At 40.2% G+C, this 15,524-nt stretch overlaps 1 protein-coding gene across 1 annotated transcript in view; it reads right to left on the bottom strand.

The window, feature by feature from the left end:
• Positions 1-14,971, bottom strand: part of LOC145984146 (mitogen-activated protein kinase kinase kinase 1-like) — a 229,786-nt gene extending 214,815 nt beyond the window's left edge. Inside the window, exon 1 of the mRNA XM_083117608.1 lies at positions 14,761-14,971. The gene's annotated coding sequence lies outside the window, so the exon portion shown is untranslated. The remainder of the gene's footprint in view (positions 1-14,760) is intronic.
• Positions 14,972-15,524: the final 553 nt, after the last annotated feature.

Raw genomic sequence — 15,524 nt, 5'->3', positions numbered from 1 at the left:
AGCATGTGCGTAGCCTATATGCTAGCAAAAACGCTAAAGGAAATTCTTCGGAAGCGTGCCTAAACCATAGTGAGTCGAGGAAATTCGTGCAATTGAAGTCACTAAGTAAATACATGTCTATCACAACTGTTTTTTTTACTTCCTTCCATCCACAGAATAGAGTGAAACGTCCAAGAGATTTTCCTCCTCTAGCATTTCACAGTATGGTAGATATGGGCCGTGTATATCTGAGGAGGATCAATTGTAGTGAAAGGATATTTTATTATTTAGAAAATTTATAAAATATCACAAGCCTATTGAAACGTGTTTCATGTAACTCGACAACTGAACAGAAATAGATGGGCAGCAATATAATACCGCAGCTATCCAAGCACACAATATAAACTGGCAATCCACACACACACATAAATGACGTTTAGGCTGTAGAATCGCCCATCCAACAAATGTAACATAATGCAGTACAATTTACATTGAGTGTAGCCATATAGTGTATGATAGTAATAGTGATAAACTGAAATATGCACTAAAATACATCGCCTGGTGTAGTTTTCTTGCTACGTTCAACTTTTGCTGATTCGTTACTTGAAACAAAGTACCAAAATATGGTTTAATCAAGTACTGTGATAAGACGCCCTGGTAAGACAAGATGAAAACTGAAAACCTGCATATTTGTGTGTAAGATGCTATTACAGTGAATTCTAATTTTAAAAAACCAGTTGTTAGTAAATCTGGTTTACTAGAGGTGGTGTAATACAAGACAACGATGAACAGTTCCTCACACCAAACAGTAGGGCCTACCTCCTAATCAGAATGGTTTATTACCTTTACTGTCATTACTTCGTAGTGACGACTTACTTTTGTGCAGTGTTTGCTGTTTGTCTAAAATTTGTCTCTTCATTCTCCCTCTAAAATTTTACTTTACGCAGGAAATATAATCGAAACCAAACCACCATTACTTGTGAAGTCATATTCGAATATATGTCCTCGCCGAAATCTAGCTCGAGATGCTTGAATAATTGATTGATTTGATCTATTTTACTTCGCTTTTCTGCCACTTTTGGCTAATCGTGAAGATAAGGATGAGTGATGATATGATGAATTTGATGAAAGAACTCTCACAAAGAACACCCATCCTCAGACCGGGATTCGACCCCGGGATCCTTGGCGTCGTAGCGAACTATGCTAACCAATCCGCCTCGGAGGCAGGCATATTGAGAGTCAAGGATTACGAAGGTTTAACCACAGATAAACGTATTACACGTATTATATTACGTTTATCTGTGGTTTCACCTCACCGACAGCATTTTCCCACTACTGTAACACCGCAAGAACATAATGTCCCTGCATGTAAAGGGACATTTTTATCATTGCACCTTGTTTATGTAGGCCTCTTTGGTGGAGTGATTACCGTATCGAGCTAGACAATCATGGTAATAGGTTCGATTCGCGGGAAAGGCATTGATGTGTATTGTTCAATCATTGGTCGTCTTCATCGTCAGGACTAACATACAGATATAGAAAAACGACGTTAAATAACTAAAAACTAAAATAGAAACATCCAGTTTAACCAACTACTTGGACGTTGCTTTCGTCATAACCTTCACCCACTTAGCTACGTTCCACTTACATACACACATGAAGGAAATGCAAAACGGCATTGGTTTCTGAAGCTGATGCTTGTTAAATATTTATAGAAGAAAAATCGATGACTGACAGAGGTACTCACTGTAGAGAGGGTTCATGTGTGATTTATTGTGAAAACAAGATACAACAATAACCATTACATCCTAATAGCATAGTAATGTTACATGGAGAAATCTGACAATGGCCTTTGGATACAGAATTACTCGTATTCGAATGGTAGCAGGTTCGAGTTCCGAGGCTGGCCATCTTAGGTCTTTCCAAGGCCTACCACGCCTATTGGTGATGGTCGTGGCGACTCCGGAAAACTGAATAGCTGCTTCAATGCTGGAAGAATCCGGATTTTAACACTGAAGGACACACTTTTATACCGTCAGATTTCTTAAACGTCTTTGAATTCGAACTTTGTAACATGTGCAAATAGTCAAAGTACTGAGGCACTTCATTTTAAGCAACAAAGATGAAATACTGCGTTTAGTCTCGTCGCTTCTAAGCAATTGGGTAGGCCCGAGCGAGAGAGAAAGAGTAAAATACAAAAGAGACGGAGAGGGAGAAAGAGAGGGGCGGAGAGAAGAGTGAAGCAGCGAGAGAGATAAGAACAGATGCAGAGAAGAGAGTTATTGAAAACTTCATTCACGTAATTGTCAACTCTCGAATCGGTATTTAAGGAACTGTTTAAGCTAGGAAGATAAAAAATAACCGACACAATAAAGATTGGTCATACAGGGTCTGTTCAAAAAGTACCGGGACTGATTGTTTCTAGCCAAGGGGAAGGGGTGAAGGGTGGTCTCCATGGGCAGTGACGTTGGTGGAGGATGTCAGGCAGACGACGCGACCCGGCTCAATTTCCTCTTTGTCTTTGCAGAGTGTGGATCGCGCCCGGAGTGAGCAGTTGTTTTGTGGTGTAGTCAGGAATCAAGATGCAGCACAACATGGAACAGCGGCATGCGATCAAGTTTTGTGTTAAACTGAAAAAATCCGGTGCTGAGACTCTTGCCATGATCCGTGAAGCCTGCAGGGAGGATGCCATGTCCAAAACATGAGTCTTCGAATTGAATTGGTTGGTTGATTTGGTGTTTTTAAGTCCACTTTATGCACAGAAAGGCTAATCGGGACTGGACCTACAGTTTAAAGTGGGACCCGAACCCCTTGTGCCTCCACCGGGGTGAGTCTTCGAGTGGCATAAGAAGTTTAAAGAAAGAAGACGGAACGTCGAGGACGAGCAGCCCGCAGGACGTCCATTAACAAGCCGAAATTAGGAAAATGTGGCAAAAGTGAAAGAACTCTTGCATTCTGGGAGTTTGTACCCGCCGGACAAACAGTGAACGGTCAATTTTGCGTGGAAGTGCTCGAGCGTTTGAGGTTAAGGGTCCGTCGCGTCCGAATGGAGATCGCAGATACCTGGATTCTCCACCACGATAATGCGCCGAGTCACACGGCGATACGCGTAAGGGAGTTTCTGGCGAAGTACAATGTGGTAACGCTACCTCAGCCTCCCTACAGTCCAGACCTGGCCACGCCCGACTTCCTTCTCTTCCCTCGGTTGAAACGGAGCCTGAAAGGACATCATTATGGGGCGGTGTAAGGAGTGCAAGCAGCTTCGACACAGTGCCTGAAGGAGATTCCGGTTGCAGACTTCTATGGGGCGTACCAACCGTGGCAGGAGCGCTGGCAACGTTGTATTAACGCTGAAGGATCTTATTTTGAAGAATTTTAACCCATTGTACATATTATCTGCAATATTTTTTTTTCCTGAATGAGTCGTGATACTTTTTGGACAGAGCCTGTATGCTAAATTATTTTTAAAACTCATCAGAGAGACAACACTATGCGCGGGAAGGGTTATAAATTGAGACGAGATTGGGAGTCATTCTCTATCACTTACTCTTGCCCAATTACGAACCTGCAGCGTATGTATGGTAGCCATCAATGAACTAAATCTTGAAATCGGAAGTAGGTTTAATAGCTTGCTTCTCAAACGATCTTAAGACAATGGTATCGTTTCACTACAAAACATCTATCCAAATTGCTTCTAAAGCCGTCCACATAATTCTGGTTTTGTATCATTCGTAGCCCTGCTGTGAGAGACAAATCGAATATTCCTACTAACATGTAACTCAAAAACAAAAGTTTTACACCAAAAGAATTTCTTATGTCATCTATTATTACTGGACCTTTTTGATGTTATCATTGTGATAACTGACAGCTAGTACATACGGCACCGCGTAGCAGGTTCTTTTTAGATATAATTTTATCTTGTTTTCGTCTGATAAGTGAACAATGGCAAAAGGAAAACCTTCTATTCCAGATTCAATGGGAAAAAAAGTTTACAAAAACAGAAATTAGGTTAATAAACTGAAGGATGTGTAATTAGAACTATTCTTAACATAATAACCGTAGCCGAAGTGCTTGATCTATCTTCAGGGTGGTATTTGAAGGGAAGATAGCCCCCCCAACACACACACACACACCCGTTTGGTAATTTTTGGCACTTGCATAGGAAACTATAAGTATAATTTATGCAATATTCCTGTGCTTCAATAACAGTTACTAGAATTCCCTCCCCCATTGACAATTTTTCAAAAGTAATCACAGTGACACCACAAGCACATGGCCATCTCGTGTAAGGTAAGACGAGAGAAACAAGATGAGATGAGATGAATTGACTTACGAGTTACGACAGAGACGAAGAGAGACGATATTTACAAGACAGAAGAGCCAAGATAGATTTTTTTCTACTTCCCTTTTTGTGCCACTTTTGGCTAATTTGCGAAGATGGGAATGAGTAATGATATGATGAAATTGATGAATGGACACTCACAAACATCCATGCCCAGGCCGAGATTCGAACCCGAGACCCCTGGCGTCTTAGCGCGATGTGAGCCAAGAGACATGGGTTGAGAAGAGAGGGAAGGAGTCGAGATGAAATGACATGGTGGAAACGAGACAAGCTGAGAGGAGAGGGATTAACGAACCGAGAAGAAGGGGACGAAACGAACCGAGAAGAGAGGAGAAGAAAGAGAGAGAGAGAGAGAGAGAGAGAGAGAGAGAGAGAGAGAGAGAGAGAGACAGAGAGAGATAGAGTGAGAGAGAGAAAGAGAGAAACACGAGCTGAGAAGAGAGGTGTGGAAACGAGTTGAGAAAATAGGGGTGGAAACGAGCCGTGCTACGAATAAATGATGATCATGCCTGTATGCAATTTTCATACTAGTTTCGCAAAAATTTGACAATGTGAGGCATTACGTCACAATAAATTACAGATTTGAAGTACATGGTTAGAAATTAGAATGTTAAAAATTTACATTTAGATTTTGTACACTGGCCTTTTCGAGTTCTTTACAGAGCATGCAGCCTGTTTCCTGTTATGTTATCACTAGTGTTGGGCGATATCGTCTGATCGTCCAGGCGATATCAACCAGACGATATATCGTCACGATATTTTGTCGATATACATCGTTTCGGCGATATGCACCATCTCCACGATAAATATCGCGTCGGCGATATATATATCGTCTCAACTATATATATCGTGGCCACTACTTCTCGTAAATAAGCCTAATAATGTTTAGCGTGCATATCTATCACCCACAGTTAGCCAGAACGACGAATTTCATATTTTTCCACGCAGGCCACTAATAAAAAAAAATTTGCAAATTTTATATAAAATAATATTGTGGCAATGAGAAGGACATTTTTGGAAAATTATTACGGTTGTAATGAAAAATGATCACAAGACTACTTTGATTTTGCAACATAGGTAATTATTATTAATTTCTGTACCATATATTTATGTACTAAATAACGTATGTACGAAGTACCTTACAATGTCGTTTTTTACACCCATATGTGACGAGTCGAACTTGGTTGTTATTACTAGACCTCGGATTTTAGGTTTTTAACCTATTTTTTCCTTTACAGGTATGTAAGAAATAATAAGTTATGTCAGCGTTTCGTTAAGAAATGCAACAAATCATGACGTTTTATAGTGCCTAAAAAACTATTTTGCTTGTTAGAACCTGCTTTAGGTTTATGCGCCTAAATCAAGTCCTCTTTTTTAGGCCTTTATGTTTTTTTTTAGGCATTTACTTTGGTCACGAAAAAATTCAATGACGAACGTGCTTGAAACGTACCCTCTGTCCATTTCCCTTCCGGAGTCCATGGTGACCTTTCTAAGCTGTAAACAAAGCAAAATGTCTGGTGCCACTGTTACCTGTACAATCCAAAGTGGTATCATCTGTGTGGTCTTGCTCTCTTTCGCGTCACTTCGGAGCTTTATGGCATTCGCGCCTTGCAAACTAACATTTCAGCATTGAAGTTTGCACCACTGTTCTTGTTGAAAGATTATTTTCAGCATAAAAGATGATCATCATGGACAAAATTGCGGAGTTTGACTGTGGATAACATGAAAAACGATTTTTGCCTAACTATACGGCAAAGAGCGGATTTTAATAGCAAATATCCAAGTTTAAGTTCTGCCATCGCCGTAGGGTTAGCCAACACACATAACGTTATGCAAGATAGTGCTTACTTCAGGATATAGATGTCCCATTTTCATTGCCGGTGCTATACTTAATCAGTATTTTTCACGAATTTTGAATTATTTAAAGTTGTTTTTTAACCTACTTCAAGATTTTTCGAACCTAACTTCAGATTTTTAGGACCTATTTTAGGATTTTTAGAACCTATTTTAGGGTTTTTCGAACCTATTTTACGGTTGATTTTAGAGTCTATTTTAGGAAACTAAAAGCACACTTTTTAGAACCTAAAAATCCGAGGTCTAGTTATTAAATGAAATACTCTTCTGTTTGCGACGGGAAATGTAGCACGGGAAAAGAAGACGATATATCGCCGATATCACGACACTGAAAAATTATTGTATCGTATCGACTGTGACGATATTTTCTTTGTGACATATCGCGATATCTAATTTCCGATATCGTCCATACCTAGTTATCACTTATCTAAGGGAAGAAAATATATTCTGTCAACAATCTTTAAACAAGAAAAGAGAACTGAATGGAAGATTATCGCCCTGGCTATCTTCTGATGCTTGTGGGTTCGTCTACACCAACTATAAACTTGCTTCATGGACTCGGAAGACAGGCGTACGTGCTCTTCTCGTGCATGTGCAATCCTCGAACATAATTCGCGAGCACCAAGCCCAACTATCACGTTCTTCGATAGCCATTACGACAGAGGCGGACTTACATTTTTGTTTTGTGCGGCGTTCTACTGCTAAAAGAAACATTGTGATTGCGTAGGAATATGGATCGCATTAATTACATTGCCCTATTTTCTTCAGGAAAATGCAGTTCAAAGAGACCACCGTAACCTTCGGTGCACTCATGTGGTTATAACCGAATTTTCAAAGAACAAAGTTCAATAGGACAAGCTGTTACTGTTCTACCACCGCCGTCTTTTTCTACGTCTGAGGATCAGTCGCGACAATGAGAATTAATTGATCACACACAAAGTAACATGCACGCTGTACTTCTAGGGATTTCAACTCGGTGTTCCTGGAATATATTTCTTAATTCTGCCTATTCAGGCTAATATGAAGTGTGCCCAGGCCGGGACCAGAACCCGGAGCATTCGGTGGCGAGATTGTGAGTCTACAAGTGGCACTAACCCACAGAATCGTAACACGTTGTGCAAACGAGGCGCATGTTCTTGATTGATTGAGTTGGTGGTTGAAGTCCACTTTATGTACAGTAAGGCTAATCGGGATCGGACCTACAGTTTAAAGTGGATCCGCACCAGTACGTGTCTCTACTGGGTATCTAATCCTCGACGCCTTGATTACAAGGCGACATGTTCTTTCTGTTCTTTCTGCAAATTCTCAAGTTCCAAATCTCGAATAACCTAACAGTACAAGCATGCGACGTTAACAAAGAAATGCCGCTGTACGTGCGCTTTCCTTGATACTTCAGTGAAGAATTGTCTTATTAGAGGGAAATTTTGAAATCCTGAAATTAAGACCATACAGCACAGACATACGAAAAATCACATCTTTACCTCATCATTTCCAAATTACATAATAATACAATTTTTTCCAACATTATGTAATACCGATTCCTTGCGTAATTTACATTCAATCCCCAGAATCTGTAGCGCAAGGGCGCGCATAGTGGCAGAGAAGGGGGGAAATCGAGTCATCAGAACGAAGCAGTACACGTAGCTGCGAAGGCTGGTAACTGCAGTCGCTCCCTCCACGCGATCCCGTTTCCACTCACGTGTACATTGGTGGAGCCGTCACTACCTGCGCAGACACTTGTTTTCGTTTGCTTGCTCCAGAGATACCCGAGACAGAGTATAGACCCATTTCGCGAATTTGACGCCGAGTATATCATCTTTGCTTTCTGAAAGTTGGCAACGTTGCGTTTCACTCACTCTTCAATGGCACTTTGACTCATCTGCTCATTAGTTCCGCAAACGACAGGAAAACAGCCAATCAGAGACACGTTTACGTCCACTTCCTGCCATGTGAGAGCACGTTGTGTACAGTGATCCTGCACACGTGGGTTACGGTATCACCTTCGTGACACTCTGCATAGGCATAGGAATGTGCACATTAAGAAACAGTTCCATGAAAAGTTTTCCCATGAGATGGGAGCGAATAGCCATTCTCATTCTAACATTAAAATGTCCAAATGGTCCTCTGCTGATGAAAGTAAAATTAGCACATTATGATTCGAGAGCACAGTTAAATGGTGTGAAGATTCGACGGTAATGTTCTCAAGCAACTATGAATGTCACCAGTAATAGCCGTCAGTGGTGGATCCAGAAGTTACAGTTGGGATGGGCGAATTTCAGTCGGGTATCTCACCTCCCCGAATAGCCTTTCTAACTTACAATTGCACAGTTTTATATAAATAAATATCATACTGTAAAAAGGAACCAAGCTGACTTTCATGTTTCATGTTCATGTTTCACAAAAATAGGTGTCCATGGCTGGAATAAATGATTATTATTGCAGTGTGTAAAAGAATTGTGCATGGAGAAAAAATATATTATGTTCAATAAATCAGTACAGACCTAAGTATTTTTATTTATTTCTGAAACTTGTTTGGATGGGAAATCAGGGGGATAGTGCTATTTTCTCAAGGGTTCTCTGGTTCGATCCCCTTTTGAGGCCCATTGCGCCCGTTGTTCCAAATTTAAACTCTAGGTCCAGTTCCGATTGACCAACCTGAGGATAAAGTTGAATGTTTCAAACTTAGAAAAACATTCTCGACATTAAAGTTGTTGATATATGACAGAACCTTTGAGCCTTCAAAAATATTAGGCATAATCCCATATTCAAAAACCTAGCAGTTGGGGGGGGGGGGAGCGATCGCCCCTATCGCCCTCCCCGTTGATCCGCGCCTGATAGCCGTATGAACCCGGCGGTCAACGGCAAATGAAATCTACATAAACTCACAATGTTACAATATTTCCACGTCCAAAAGAGTATGTGGTTCACCAAATCTCACATCAAATGAGTTGCCTGATTTATCTTCAAAGATTTGCATTGATATAAATAACTGATCCTTGTCATGTAATATGTACCTTGATGACAGGTTGCCATCAATCACTACGCATTGATTGTAATTGGAGATTTTTATTATTTACCCACTTACAGTTCAAGTTATCGGATATAGTTGAGGTTCTCAACACCAAAAACAACACTATGTAGCCTTTGGTAATGAAACAGTGCCAGACGGAGACTCAAGTTGGCAGCCATTTTTTTCTTTATAAGGGTACAATGTTAATGTATTTTAAAAAATTGCAAATTACTGTATCTTTCTTGCATATTCAAGGTGCTAAATGCGATGGAACCAATTACAATGTCTCAACTTGAAAAATGAAACCTTAATATTAATATTTACTAGCACCTTACGACGTCAGGGGTTCGGGTTCGATCCCGGTCTGCGCATGGGTGTTCCTTGTGAGTGTCATTTCATCATATCATCACTCGCCCTCATCTTCGCGATTATCCGAAAGTGGCAGAAAAGCGAAGTAAAATAAACCAATTCAACCGAAATCAAATCAATCAATTAATATTTATATTTTTCAAAACAATAATGACAAAAATAATGCCTAAACTGGACATAGATACCATCAACTCCAATGTATTTGAGCGGACTCGAATCAATAAAGATGCCTAAACGTCCGCATAACACATCTAGTTTCATAGTGATTCAATATGATGGACAAATTATAGTTTGTTATCGTCCTTGTAACTACCGCCAATGACCTGTGCCCTCCCGTTTCGCCTTATCCCATTTCGCCTTATTGTGTTTTCACCTCCTCCAATAGAATTTCAAATGATTTATGTGACACGAACTTTCTAAGGCGAAACGGGAAATCCTATTTCGCCTTATCCTGTTTCGCTTTACACACAAACAATTTCCCACCTGGGAATATTATCGACTTGAAGGGTAATTCATAATGGGAGCGCAGAGTTTGTGATGTTGCCTACCTTGGCTCCCATTGTCCTGTCGATTAGGTTAGGTTAGGTTAGGGTAGTTTAGTTTAGTTTAGGTTAGGTTAGGTTAATAATACATTAATAATAATGACCCTTCATGTCGATAATATTCCCCGGTGGGAAATATTTTGTGTGTAAGGCGAAATGGGATGTCCCGTTTCGCCTTAGAAAGTTAGTGTTAGAAATTGTATTGGGGGAGGTGAAAACGCAATAAGGCGAAACGGGCAGTAATCCATTGACCTATCTTTTCGAATACGGCTGCAAACTGTAACATACAAATCTGTCGCCTTGTAATCAAGGGGTCCCGGGTTCGATACCCGGCGGAGGCGCAAAGTGATTCGGATCCCACTTTAAACTGTAGGTCTAGTCCCGATTAGCCTTACTATGCATAAAGTGAACTTAAACACCAAATCAATCAATCAATGTAACACACAAATTACATTTTTAGGTCTTTAATGTAAAATATACAGTTATGGACAGCAGTAACCCATGTGGACCATAGTCGCATGCAGTGTCAAGAAATTTCTGGGCCAAAACTTAAGAGAAACGAAGAACACAAGCGACGATAACATGTAGCGCGTAATCTAGGCATTATAAGGACTCCATATGTATGGTCTACATATGCAACCCACCCAGCCTAACAAATAGATGAGGTTGCCTATGTTCTTAGGATTGGCACTAGCGTTCATTGTTCTAACAGAGAAAGAGAAAACACGCTTGCAGAAAATTATGTCAAGGGACTCCCGACAGAGTCGGCTTCCGTGGCTACGACGCCAAGGGTCCCGGGTTAGAATCCCTGTTAGGGCACGGATGTTTGTGTTTGTCCCAATGAGAACAACAAAAAAATTCGTAAAAATTGGCGTATGTGAAAACTGAGAAAAAGCGAATAAAGAGGGGATACTACAGCTTGGGAGTATTCTTTTGTTAAAAAAATAGCGTAGTGGTAACTTTTTCGCTTTGAAATCAATGGGCCCGGGGTTCGACTAATGCGGAAGCGCATAGTGGTTTGGATTCGACTATAAATTATAGGCCCAGTCTTGATTAGCCTATCTGTGTACAAAGTGAACTTAAACAAACTTTTCTGATAACATCGGCATAAAAACAAAAGCTTCCAATAGCTTGCTGTTGAATTTTTTGATGTTCAGTTTGCTTTTAAGTCCACTTTATGCACAGAAACCTCCAGTTTAAAGTGGATCCGAACCACTACGTACCTCCTCCATCGGGTATCGATATAACTCACAGAAGATTTCATGTTTAAGACCCGGCCCAATCATGGGTGTCCATTTGTTAGTGTCCTTCCATTTTAATCATTATTCAACCTCAATAGCAAATAGCGACACAAATGCACGTAAAATAACTAAAAAAGAAGAACTCCTTTCTTTGTAAACAATATTATGCATTACCATACCCATCGCTAGGCATGAAGTAGGCGATTGCCCCCTTCGCCCCTCCGTGGATCCGCGTGTGGTTGTCCCTCGAAGTACATGAAGTAACTCCAGCATTTCCTCTGAAGTGGAAACTTTTTGTGGCGAGAATGTTTGCTTGAGTCTTGAGATAGAAGGAGGGATCCTTTACGGAAATTTTCCGAGCCGGGAGTATGACATCCCTTCGAGTTTCCACCCTTCCAGCACCTGTGCTAAAAATAGAAGATTGGATACTTGGATGAAGTGTGTTTAGCTGGATCTGGTGCCATCAGCATTGACTTGGAATCGCACTTACTCTCAGAGTACTACACTGGCTGGCGACGTTAGTGAGGGAACAAGGTAGACGCGTCCCCCAATAATCACAAATATACATATAAATATATTGTGTATATGGAAAATAGTGGTGCAATATACACCATGCCTCCCCCCAAACTCCGCTCAATAACTCGTCGGCAGAAATTTTTGCAGGGGGGTCAGGTCATAGATAAAAGTCGAATATTAAGAACAATAACAACAATAATAATCATTACCACGCTTATAAATATTATTATTCAATAACAAATAGTATAAACTGATAAAAATTAGCAAATTTTATTTGAAATTTATTATCATTATTATTATTATTATTGTTTTCTTCGTAAAATTTTGATACTCCAAAAGACTAGTGAATAACCAGCACATTTTTTGTTTCACATTTCAGACAGTTGTTGAAATAAATGCGCGTCTTGATCAAGAAAAGGCTCCAAAGTTAAAGAAAATTTTACTCATAAAGTTTGTTGTGTAACCTCTCACCCAAAACTATAATTTTTGGAATTTTGAAAACTGTGGATGGTAACGCCGTCGCCTTGTAATTAAGGGGTCCCACGTTCGATACCCGGTTCGGATCCCCATTTACACTGTATGTCCAGTCCCGATTAACCTTTCTGTGCATATAGTGAACTTAAAAGAACCAATCAAATCAAACAAAACTGCGGAAACATCTGTTGTTTGGATTAAATGATAGAACATGAAAATATAACTCATTAATGCGTTTTTTACTGTGGTTATTCTGTTCGAATACTAACTAAATGAACTTTATTTCTGTTCCTAACAATAAAAATGACAAACTTTCTGCTTTTTTTGTAACTTGAATTGAACGATGCCAATCTGCATGAGGGTTGACGAACTTGCTCGACCCCCCCCCCCCCCCCTCCCGACGCTCATGGTGCAATGTAAGTACGAGTCAGCTTCGGATCCACGGGGAAGGGAAGAAGATTTATCTCAACTGTCCTGACCTGATTTTTATTACATGTAAAAATAAAGCTAACCCTGCAAGCAGGGCACCACACATACACAATAATCTCGGCCATTTGTGGAGGTGGTGTGATTAGCACCACGCTCTGGCTTCCTTTACTCCTCTGAATTACAATCGAGTACACATTTATTAATTAGAGGCTGGGTGAACTCCAGAACCACTCCGTGCACCGAATCGAACCCGTTCCTCCAGCGCGACAATCAGGCGCCTTATACCGACCGGACAACCACGGCTCTTTTTATTTATGCCTAATATTAGTGGGTATGTTTCATCACATTTTTGGGGGTTAGGGTGGAGGTACAAGTTGTTTTGTTTTTCTCATTTCTAGTGCCATGAAACCAAGTGCACCCGCAGAGGGGGGCACGGGGATACTTGCCCCCCTGATATATCTGGAAAAACTTAATAGTTAACAAATACCTAATTTATGATCATTTTAGCTCTAAATTTACACCTACACCCCTAAATACGAACTTATACTCCCAGATGGAAAATTCTCAATAAACCATTGACCACATCACATGTAAGACCAAGGAGGGGGGAGAGCAACAGAACTTTCAAGACTTTTTTTAAATATTTTTTTAGCAAACGGCCTGCAATGCTTTATTCGTGGGAAGACAACAGCACCACAGGGAGTCGAACTCCGTTCGCTCCAGGAGAAATCGCTTCGTTTCTTGTTTTGTACATGCCAGACTAGATCATCCACAAATTCATTTTTCTCATCCTCTTCAGGATAAGCTTGCATCGTTGTGATTAACGACATTTCAAGAAGGAACGCTCAAGCCACCCCCCTTGATTCCATACCAGCCTAATTGACAATAATAATAATAATAATAATAATAACATAAACAATAATAATAACAATAACAATCATAATAATATGTCGGCCTCCGTGGCGAAGTGGTTGGCACAGCGCGCTACGACGCCAGAAGTGGGTTCGAATCCCGGCCTGAGCATGAGTGTTCTTTTGTGAGTGTCCCTTCATCAATTACATCATACCATCACTCATTTTCATCTTTGCGATTAGCCAAAACTGGCAGAAAAGCGAAGTAAAATAAACCAAACCAATAATATATGAATGATTATAATTACAATGGGAGAAAAGAGAAAGGAAAATTACTACTCTCTCATGTTTACTTTTTATTGGGGTCCTTTGTTTTAGTTAACCCCAAAGATGTTTAAAATATGATAATTATAGTTTACAAAATACACTGAGCATCACGCTATTAAAATAAATAATCCAATCTTGCGCTCAGCTTAGTAAAAAAATATACCCAAAGGTAATTGCTTGCGGTTTTCTCAACAACCCAAAACAAAGGCAATAAACAGCCGGTAACAATACTTTTTATTTTCCGATCCTTCAATTTCAGTTTTACACACGACGTATTCTTGGATGCAGAATTACTCTAGAAAGCGATTAATTTCAATCGTGGAAGAAGTGATACCTAGAATTGGACGAGGTATAAACATTCTTGACAGTGTGGTCTGGTCAATCAGGTCGTTTGGGGAGTCAAGTACGCGCCGAGAAAGGTTTCTATGTGTGTTTTGCACATGTTTTAAGTTGACTGAAAGAAGAAGCATTTGAATTATTTCGTGAAACAGAACAAGGTGAACTGCCATAAGTGCATGTTTCACTTTCAATTCAGTGACATTGTAGCTTTGCTACACATGAAAACGGGTCGGATTACAGTCATTGTACTGAACTACGTCTTGACCCATGCAATGTAAATATTTTATGTAAACTGTACTTTCAACAATTATCGCATTTTGTAAAAAGGCCAAATATATGTCTCTGTTGTGACATAAATCAGCAACAACATATCTGAGTCGTCACAGTTATCATACAACAAACCCCTCACAAAAGAGAGGCACGAAAAGAAGACAAGACACACACACACTGCATGAACTGTAACAAAAAATAATAAAATTTTGCCTACCTTATCCTTCCGGAAGATCAGCCACATCCATAGTAAACCAAAGATATCACACGAACAAAGTACTACTGTGAAATCACCTCACACTTCAAAACACACACGCACACGCGAAAATGAAGTAAGTAATTCTTCAACCATAAGCTTCGTTTTGATATTCGTTAGAATATTGGTTGGAGATAGGGCGCCACAATGAAGGACACGAACGACAGTTATCTCGGAGGCATCACGCGCACCATCTATCGGACAATTTGTAACTGAACAGCAGCGCCAGCTGTTGAGAAAAAGTAGTACTTCTTGAAGTATATAAAACATCAAAACAAAAGGGAAGACTGTCCGAGGAGCATTGGCGTGTGCAGGGGAGGGGCTGATGGGGCTACAGATCCTCCCGAAATTTATGAAAATAGAAATTTTCAAATGAAAGCAGTAAAGGATTCAGGAAAATCAAGGTGGTAAATGCTATTTTCTCTTAAATCGGCCCCAATTACAATTTTTGTCTTCGAACAACTTTTAAATCGAAGCTTCCCAGATGGCGCAGTTGTAGCGTCGTCGCCTTGTAATCAAGGGATCCCGGGTTCGATACCCGGTGGAGGCACATATTGGTTCGGATCCCATTTTAAACTATAGGTCCAGTCTCGATTATCCTTACTGTGCATAAAGTGGACTTAAAATACCACTGGCGCTTTCAGGATTCGTGAACAAGGCGTACGATAAGCAAAACAGCGCCCCCCTGCACTTATACAAAATGATAATCGATTACGCAGTTTCAC

The sequence above is a fragment of the Lepisma saccharinum genome, chromosome 2, assembly GCF_977018435.1.
Source record: "Lepisma saccharinum chromosome 2, izLepSacc3.1, whole genome shotgun sequence".
NCBI classification, from domain to species: domain Eukaryota; kingdom Metazoa; phylum Arthropoda; class Insecta; order Zygentoma; family Lepismatidae; genus Lepisma; species Lepisma saccharinum.
Note: the sequence above shows the minus strand (reverse complement) of the source record. Positions and strands in the feature narration are given on the sequence as shown.